This window comes from Nansenia antarctica, assembly GCF_963989245.1.
Source record: "Nansenia antarctica genome assembly, chromosome: 8".
NCBI classification, from domain to species: domain Eukaryota; kingdom Metazoa; phylum Chordata; class Actinopteri; order Argentiniformes; family Microstomatidae; genus Nansenia; species Nansenia antarctica.
The window spans coordinates 31,898,111-31,908,045 of NC_137678.1; the positions used below are offsets into that span (position 1 = coordinate 31,898,111).

The 9,935-nt window shown below is 50.8% G+C and overlaps 1 long non-coding RNA gene across 1 annotated transcript in view; it reads right to left on the reverse strand.

The window, feature by feature from the left end:
- Window positions 1-5,805, reverse strand: part of LOC308163383 — a 6,057-nt gene extending 252 nt beyond the window's left edge. Inside the window, exon 1 of the long non-coding RNA XR_013937613.1 lies at window positions 5,670-5,805. This is a non-coding gene — a long non-coding RNA (uncharacterized lncRNA). The remainder of the gene's footprint in view (window positions 1-5,669) is intronic.
- Window positions 5,806-9,935: the final 4,130 nt, after the last annotated feature.

Sequence of the window (9,935 nt, forward strand, 5' to 3'; positions counted from 1 at the left end):
CAAATCCCTAACACGTAGCCCCCCCCTCCCTGTCGATACACATTTGATCCGGGCTATCGCACCGGATACAACTGAATAACACCTCCCAGAGAGGGGGGAGAGAGAGGGAGGGGGAGAGATAAAGAGAGAGAGAGAGAGGCAGAGAGAGAGAGACAGAGAGACAGAGAGAGAGAGAGAGAGAGAGAAAGAGAGAGAGAGAGACAGAGAGAGAGAGAGAGAGAGAGAGAGCGGGAGAGAGGTGATATGACTGAAGAGAAAGAAAGGAAAGAGTAGCGCTCTCTCCGGATTGATTTCTGAGTTGAATTCATTAGACTCATCCGTACCAGGGCCTCCTCCCTATCGCTGCTCTACGCCAAACGGATCAATTCGATCTACACAGCACCATTAACAAGGCAGACCCCAGTAATTATGTGAACAACATCATTAACTCTGTTAATCTGAAACCCTCCCAAAAAAGGCTCGACTAAAGCCATCCCTAATTTGCCTGATCGAACTCCAAACGTGTGACTGATTGTGTTCAAGGGATGGGGCCAAATAACTGAATTGATATGAAGAGACAATTCACTTCTGAACAGCAGCGTAGCCTCGCAAAATAACACTAATAGGCTTTTCTTCTGTTCAGAGCAGGATCGTGTTAACACGGCAAAGGTCCTTAAGAAAGAAATATGGTGTGGTTCCAGTTTTCAGTTCCAGTTTTTTTTGTGGTTTTCAGTTTTCAGTTCCAGTTTTCACCCACTGACTAAACATCCAAACAGGGAGCTTCTTCTGTCACTAGGGTCCTCAGAGAGAGAGAAAGGGGGGATGGAGAGGTTTGAGGAAACAGGGGTAAGGAGAGAGAGAGAGAGGGGAGAGAGAGAAGGAGAGAGAGAGAGAGAGAGCACGAGAGAGAGAGAGAGAGAGAGAGAGAAAGAAGCAGTGATGCGGTGAGAATGTGGAATGAAGGAGTGTGCGAGAGAGAGAGAGCGAGCGAGAGAGAGAGAGCGAGAGAGAGCGAGAGCGCGAGAGAGAGAGCGAACGCCGCACGAGAGAGAGAGAGAGTGAGAGCACACGCGCACGCGAAAGAGAGAGAGAGAGTGAGCGAGCGAGAGAGAGAGAGCGAGAGAGAGCGAGAGCGCGAGAGAGAGAGCGAACGCCGCACGAGAGAGAGAGAGAGTGAGAGCACACGCGCACGCGAAAGAGAGAGAGAGAGTGAGCGAGAGAGAGAGTGAGCGAGAGAGAGAGATCCCCCCCTGTGATAAACTTCTATTCATGAGCCTCTCAAAAGAGAGAGCGCCTCCTATCCTCACACTTTATCTGTCCTTCCATTCTGGCCCTCCTCCTCCTCCTTTCTCCCCAGGCCGGCTAGCTAGCGGGCGCGGCTATCTGGACCCGTTTAGCTTCTGTATGCATTAGAAAGTGACGGGGGGGGGGGGGGGCAGGCGACACATAAAAGGATGGGCCCAGGTCTAAGTGTTATCGCAGCCCAGTTGATAAGGAGGAGCAGTAATTATCAGTCACAAAGGCCTGGTGATGACAACCTCACTGCCCCCCCCCCCCACCCACCCACCCACCCCACGTCTCTCTTTTGGAGGAGTCAATATTCGAGGCCAGATTGTAGATTGTGTTATTATGGTCTGTCGATGGGGTCATCTGGACGACTGCTATCGCAGGCCGACTCATTACAATGGAGATGTTTGGTGGCCGTTTGAAGGTCTTGAAGGGTGTTAAGACGGGGCTTTTGTGTGTGGTGGGTAGAGGGAGTGGGGTTGGGGGGGGGGTGGGGGTAGAGGGAGTGGGGTTGGGGGGGGTGGGGGTAGAGGGAGTGGGTTGGGGGGTGTTGGGGGGGTTTCAGAGTGGCCGTCTTTAGATAAACACGACCGAGGGGACGGGTGAAGGTCGTTGAGGTTCTGGGGTCTGAACCTGCAGCCTTTTTTGGGTGACTGTCCTGGGTGCGTTTGACCTTTGACCTTGACTCCTCCTTCCTCTTACTTCCTGCTCTGCTGTTGTGTGAGCTTCTGGAATTGCATTTATGTATTTTTTTATTTAATTTAATTTTTTGCATTTAGCAGACGCCTTTAACCAAAGCGACTTACAACAAATACATTTGACTAAGTAAGTGAATCGTCTATCCACCAGTCATAGCAGGAGACATGGTAACTATGCTCGGAACCAGGGGTCATTGGCAGTCGTCATGCCAATGACCCCCAATTAAAAATGTATTTAATTGTTTTATTTATTAACAGGGGGGGTAGAGGGGAAGAAGATGTCTCAGGAGGGACAGTTAAGGTGTAGCCTGAAGAGATGGAGGTCTTCAGTCTACGGCGGAAGAGAGCGAGTGATTCTGAAGTCCTGACAGCAGTGGGAAGCTCGTTCCACCAGCGGGGTGCAGGACAGTAAAGAGCCGTGACCGCGTAGCGCGACTGTCGCATGCGCATACAGGCGGTGGTGCCTGTCAGCCAGCAGAGGTGGAAGAGCGGAGTGAACGGGCAGGTGTTTGGGGGGGTGACCATTGTAATATATAACAATAATAATATAATAATAATAGTAATATTTATATATTTTTACAGTATTATTATAGTATTATAACGTTGTTTTATAGCATTTTCGCTTTTTAATTGTCTAGTGTGTAATATTTGTGATTTGTTATATGTGTATATGTTTGTGAATATGTGAATGTTTTCTGTTTTTGCACCTTCAGAAGAACCACTACAGTTTCATTGTATAGGCAACTGTACAAGGACAATAAAGTCTATTCTATTCTATTCTATTCTATTCTATTGCTTGCTGGTAGGAAGGGGCTGTTCCCTTTGCCCACCGGTAGGCGAGCACCAGGGTCTTGAATCTGATGTGAGCTGCTATCAGGAGCCAGTGAAGGGTGTGAAGGAGAAGGGTGACATGGGAGAATTTGGGGAGGTTGAACACCAGACGGGCGGCAGCATTCTGGATGAGCTGCAGAGGTCTGATGGCGGAGGCGGAGGATGGGGGAGCCTGGCCAGGAGTGTGTTGCAGTCGTCAAGGCGGGAGATCGGATACAACACAATAACACCTCCCAGAGAGGGGGGGGAAGAGAGGGATGGAGGAGAGAGAGAGAGCGGGTGAGAGAGAGAGAGAGAGAGAGAGAGAGGGGGGGAGAGAGAAAGAGAGAGAGAGAGAGAGAGCGGGAGAGAGAGGGAGGGAGGGAGAGTGAGAGAGAGAGACAGAGAGAGAGTGAGAGAGAGAGGGAGGGAGAGAGAGAGAGGGAGGGAGAGAGAGAGACAGAGAGAGGGAGAGAAAGAGAGAGAGAGAAAGAGAGAGAGAGTGAGAGAGCCGGGAGGTGATATGACTGAGAGAAAGAAAGGAAAGGGTAGTGCAGGAGATCACGTGACGTGGTCGAGAGTGTGCGAGGAGTGCCGCTTCTCTGGTGAGGAGACGTCATAGAGGAAGACTCTGAATTGCTATCATAACGTAATAAAAGGGCATTTTATAGTATTTTTATTACTTAAAAAAAAAAAAAAAGAAGCTCCCTCTAGGTGATTCCTCCTCTTTACTGTCGTCTTCTCCGGATAACCTTATCAGATACACTGTTAGTGTTTTTCGGAGGTTTATATTTTTTTGCCTCCGCCTAATGATTTAAAACAAGCCTTCTCACTGTAGAAGCCACCTATGACTGCTGCACTCTGATTGTGGGAAGCTGATAAAAATAGATTAGCATATATATTGTAGGCCCGGCTCCCACAATTTACAACATCCTAACAGCGTGTTAGCCGTGAGAAAGCACACTAACGCAATCCCAGAGAGGCCACAGGTAGCTCTCGCACGCCGCAACCAACACAAATGAATAAAACATATCTTTTATTTACATGATGTATAGCTTTAAAGCCTGTCCGCTGTCCCCCGGCAAACAGATTTAATACCAATACCCCAGAGAGAGAGAGAGAGAGAGAGAGAGAGAGACAGAGAGAGAGAGAGAGAGACAGAGAGAAGAGAGAGAGAGAGAGAGAGAGAGAGAGAGAGAGAGAGAGAGAGAGAGAGAGAGTGAGAGAGAGAGAGAGTGCAACAGGAAAAAAAAAACGGGGTTTTCTCCCTTTCTTAAAACAGTCAAATCGGCGGGAAAAAATCTAATAGAAATCCTATCTGGATGTAAATTGTCTCGGTCGACCCGGGTTTGGGGGAGAGAGAGAGTGGCGTGCGCCCGGCGGGGGCGTGAGGGGAGGGAGACCTATCATATCAACCTCTGTGACATTACTATTACCATATGCAGCGACCCTGGCGCCTACCGCGTCTCCGATCCCCCGCCACTCAGACGTAGAGGGGGGGACGGGGGGACGGGGAGGGTTGGTATGGGAGTGACAGAGAGGGAGCCCCAGACCTGGCCTTATTACATTTAACACAGACACTTAGGCGGGGGAACGAGTCACAGTGTCGGCAGGTATTACGGAAACAGAGCTGAAGTCTGAACCTGCGTGTTAGAGAAGGAGAAGGGCTTTAGAGAGAGCGCCGAGCGCTAGCCAAGCGGAAAACGTGCGTACGCTCGCTAACGCAGGGGGCGAGACAGACACAAATGGAGGTCGGTCGGTGTGTGTGTGTGTGTGTGTGAGTGTGTGTGTGTGTGGAGAGCTGAGCCCCCTGTATGCCAGTGTTTTATGACAGTGCTTTAGGATGCACACGGCTGAGTGGGTGGGATGAGAGAGAGAGAGAGAGAGAGAGAGAGGGAGGTGTGTATGCTTGACTTCATCCCACCATCACTCTTATGGTGGACGACAACCAGTAGTTAGGACACTCAGACAGCGTACTACGACTACTACTTACTACACACCTACAGTCACCACACACGTACAGGAAACGTAACGTAAACGCTACATCTGGTGTTTTTGGCTAACAAACAAAAAAACAGCATCTTTGATGTAGCTATGGACACACACGTCTATACAGTCCAGGGGAGGCTGGGGGAGGCTGGTGGAGGCTGGGGGAGGCTGGGGGAGGCTAGGGGAGGCTGGGGGAGACTGGTGGAGGCTGGGGGAGGCTGAAATCGGAGGCTGGGCTCATTGTAATGCACGGACCGGAATCAGGAAGGGTTAGTTGGATTATCTAACCCTAACCCTAACGTGTGTGGATTCCGTTCCGTGTGTTACGACGAGCCCTCCGTCCTCCGATGTCTACCTCCGCCAGCCTCCCCTGACACAGAGGGAGTGAGCTGGCTGGACAAGACAGGGATGAGAGAGAAGCAAGGGACTTACATGTCGGTGGCCCATGACGGAGCATGCACATATTTGTCATTCTTTAGAGAACAAAAAGAGTGTAGTTTAGGAGGAGAAACAACACTTGCAGTTCGTGAGCTTAGAACTATAAGGTTCTATCTCCGTTTAGAATTATAAGGTTCTATCTCCGTTTAGGGTAGTTCAGAGATATTGAGCGTCAAAGCTTTTACATTCCATTATGTTTTGTGAGATGGAACCTTTGTATTTGATGAATTACTAACTCAAAAATTTCAACATTTTAAAAATAACACCACGCATACATTAATAAACACCTAATGGATCAGATTATGTAAGAAACTCAATTTGGACAAAAATGGAGATAGAACCTTATAATTCTAACGTCACAAGTTCATAAACAGACGATCAGCTCGACGTTTGCTGCATTGTCACTTAAGAGAATAAACGTAGATCCAACACACGCACGCACACGCACACGTGTGTAATGGAACCCACCTGTTTGGCGTTGTTGACACACTGCAGGTAGAGAGCGGCGATGTTGGAGCACTGCAGAGTCTTCCCTGTGTTCTCTCTGTAGCACCTCAGGATCTGACCCTGCAGGTCTGTACACACCGGACTGATCTCATACCTCCTAGGAGAGGGGGGGGGGAGAGAGAGAGGAGGGGGGAGGGGAGGGAGAGAGAGAGGGGAGGGGAGGGGGAGAGAAAGAGAGAGAAGAAGCAGGAGGAGAGAGATCGATGGAGAAGGAAAGAAGTAACAGACAGTAGAGAAGTAGCCAAGAAGAACAGAGCGAGTGAGGTGCGAGAGGTCGAGAGAGAGAGAATTGATAGGAGAGAGAGGGAGGGAGGGAGAGAGAGAGGGAGAGGGAGAGAGAGAGGGAGAATTGATAGGAGAGAGAGAGAGAGGGAGGGAGAGAGAGAGAATTGATAGGAGAGAGAGAGAGGGAGAGAGAGAGAGAGAGAGAGAGGGAGAGAGAGGGAAAGGAGGAGAGAATTGATAGGAGAGAGAGAGAGAGGGAGAGAGGGAGGGAGGGAGGGAGGGAGAGAAAGGAGACAAACTTATCAATATGTGGATTTCCAGCCATCCCAACACCCCACGTTCCCACCGCCCTCTATGCTTAGACTGGGATCAGGCCCCGCCCACGCTGCAGCCCGGAGGTCAGAGGTCGCCGCGGCCAGAGAGGCAGGGCGGGGACGTGCATGCCGATGCATCCATTACCCCTGACACACGTCGATGGAGGGGCCGGGGGGACGTGCCAACGTGGCCGATCTGTATGATACTGTCATGGGGAGAGGCTTCTGCCCTGGTCCCTCAATACCAGATATAGTTTCCCCTACCATTGCCTTGGGGGGGCGGGCCGCCCTCCCAAACGGAACCCCCCGCCCCCCCTAGAAAGAGGAATTATTACGGACGTAGACACCAAACATCTGACAAGCAGGCTAAAATATCCACGTTTTTTAAACGCACCCAACCCGAATCTGGCGAGTGGCAAGCCCATAGGCTCGTTGGTAATGTTAGTCTGCCGTAGTCTCGCATAGCCAGACCTATCTCCACACTTCGCGCTGTACCAGCGCTGGAGAATAATACAAGATTTTGCGCAAGTGTGCACGCGAGAGTTTTTGCCGGCTGTGATGTCTGCAGATAGAAAGTAAGCAAGTTCAAACGTTAGCAAATATAATTGCTGAGTGTTCTGACAGAGAAAGTTGGTTAAAATGCCACCCCCCCAAGGCAGCAAACCTAGGGAAACACTGTATACCAATACTCTCCAATATTCTCTCTCTCTCTCTCTGTTTCTGTGTTTGATTGTGTTCAATACCAGATACTCTCTCTCTCTCTCTCTCTCTCTCTCTCTCTCTCTCTCTCTCTGTCTCTCTGTCTCTCTCTCTCTCTCTCTCTCTGTGTCTCTCTCTCTCTCTCTCTCTCTCTCTCTCTGTTTCCATGGTTGATTGTGTTCATTCCACTTCCTCCCATAGTAACAGGCAGTTAGGGACAACACAGCTAGTCAATGACAGATATGGACGCCCTGGGGCCGCAAAGCTAAATAAAGGAAAAAAAAACACAAAAGAGGGTAGTGGTGGGCTCTGCTATTGACCCTTTGAACAATGTTGATGGTGATGATGATGATGGTGGTGGTGGTGGTGGTGGTGGTGGTGACTGTGACAGAAGTGACTGTAGTTGATAGGTTGATAGGTCTGTTGCTGTTTTTCGCGTCCTTTCATGGCCTTGAAAAACCAACCCACCAGGGGGGCCTTGAGGGAATTAGAGTATTGACTATATTTAACTGGGCAGCGCAGAATCAATATTGATAGAGCGCGGGTGGATCCTCTATAGACACATGTGAGGGTGCGTCGACACCCTATAACTGTCACCTCGCTCGTGCTAACTGGCCGTTTCAGCCACACGGCCCCCGAGAGACCGACCGCCTTTTGTCTCTTAAGTGCTGAGCCGACCAACTGTCAAACGACCAACTGTCTCCATAGGACGACACCGCAGTAAGGGCCTATAGAAAACTCCACTTTTTTTTTTGTAGCGCCTTTATCCAAAGCGCTTTACAATGGCCTCTCATTCACCCATTCACACACACACATTCACACACCAATGGCGGCAAGCTGCCATGCAAGGCGCCGGCCGACCCGCTCACTGGGAGCAATTTGGGGTTCAGTGTCTTGCCCAACGACACTTCGACATGTGGCCAGCCGTGGCTCGAACCGCTGATCTCCCAACCTTGCAATCATTAGATGGCAGCTCTACCTCCTGCGCCACAGCCGTACACGACGGTACCCATATGCTAAAACGCTAGCTGCAGTGTTTTTGTAACCTCGACGCACTGCTGCTCTTTCGCTACCCACTGCAACGTCCTCCTCGTGCCAAAGCTAGATGCGCTAGCATCGTTTTCGCTAACCTCAGCAGCGAGGGGAGCATTAGCCGAACCGATGCTCTTATGCTAACGGCTACGGGTGGGGTCTGTCTCTTAAGAGTTAACCACCACACCATTAAAAACCGACCATGAAAAACCGCACCTCCTCCTGCAAGCGCTACGCTACGGTAGGGCCATTATGCTAATGGTAGCATCATCCTTTAGTGCTCAACACCGGAGCTCAGCAGAGCGAGTGCTGTCGCAGTAAACGGAGCTGAGTGAGGGAGGGGGGGGGGGGGGGGTGGCCCTGCATCAGCATCTCTGGAAGCCTCAGGGGGGGTGTTATTATGGGGTGCAGCTGAGCCGCCCCCCCACCCCCCCCCCGGCCCCCAGTCCCAGTCAGGTGTTAGATCTACCCCCTCCAGGGAGGAATCACCCTCCCGTTGGATAACAAAACACACAGCGCACCTCACGCCTCATTACCCAGGGTGCAATGCAGCAGGAAGCAGGAAGGGTTAGTAGTCCTCAGTCCACATATGTCCGCTAGCCACACACAGTCACACACGGTCATATTTCTCCCCCCCCCCCCCCCCCCCCCTCAACGCGGCTCGGCCAATCCAGGGAGACCACGTGAGATGGCAGGGTCGGCGGGTTCATGACAACGCAGAGTAGAGTAAAGCTCTCCATTAAGCAAGAATGAAATCTCTCCGGGACGAAAGAAAAAAAGTGCCCATGTGCCCATGTAGATGAATTTCAAATTAAATCTTTGACTATAGGCCGGCTCAAACCCCCCACCGTGGGTATTCCATCTGACACATGTAAGGGGAGGGAACCGAAGACTCTTAAACCGACAGAGGACTCAGTCATGGCCTGCAGGCCTTACGTCCCCATTACTCCCAGCCTGGCCAGCTGAAGGATGACAGTCACAGCAGCGGGATCGATGCGGCGGCTCCTATAGACAGACGTGTTCATTCATTACCCTGCCTATGGACGCCGCCAGGGACAGACAACACACACACACACACACACACACACACACACACACACACGCTAATTATTGTCTTAAGCGTTCGTGCCTTAATGCCAGGTGCAGCCAGCTGATACAACGCCAGTGTTTGTCATCTCTAATGGCTTTTAAAGAGAGGACGGAGAAATGAGATACTCCCTCTCTCCTCTCTCTCTCTCTCCTCTCTCTCTCCACCACCCCCGTTCCCTCCTTCTCTGAGCGCCTACCGTCCACACGCGCGCACTCGCGCAAACACGCGCACACACACACACACACACACACACACTTACGTCGTACATCATCCATCATTAACATTCACATTAAGTCCTTCGCCACAGCAACAGATAGAGGGGAGGAGGAAGAGGAGGAGGAAGTCTCCCAGCCTCTTCATATGACATCAGGTTCTCCCTCATCACTTACACACCTGCCTCACACACACACACACACACACACACACACACACACACACACACACACAACAACAACTCTATCCTGCGGACGCCAGAGGCCTCGTAGTGGATTTTTGTTGCCAGTCGAGACAGACAGTATGTGTACCACGCAAAATACCACACAACGTTCCCACACAGAGTAAGATCTATGATAAACGTAGTCAGAAAAGAGCTACGGAGCCTTCAGTTCCCATGAAACCTGAGTATCCGTAAACATCTCTCTCTCTCTCTCTCTCTCTCTGTTTCTGTGTTTGATTGTGTTCATTACCAGATCTCTCTCTCTCTCTCTCTGTGTGTGTCTCTCTCTCTCTCTCTCTCTCTCTCTCTCTCTCTCTCTCTCTCTCTCTCTGTGTCTCTCTCTCTCTCTCTGTGTCTCTCTCTCTCTCTCTGTCTCTCTCTCTCTCTGTGTCTCTCTCTCTCTCTCTCTCTCTCTCTCTCTCTCCCCGTGG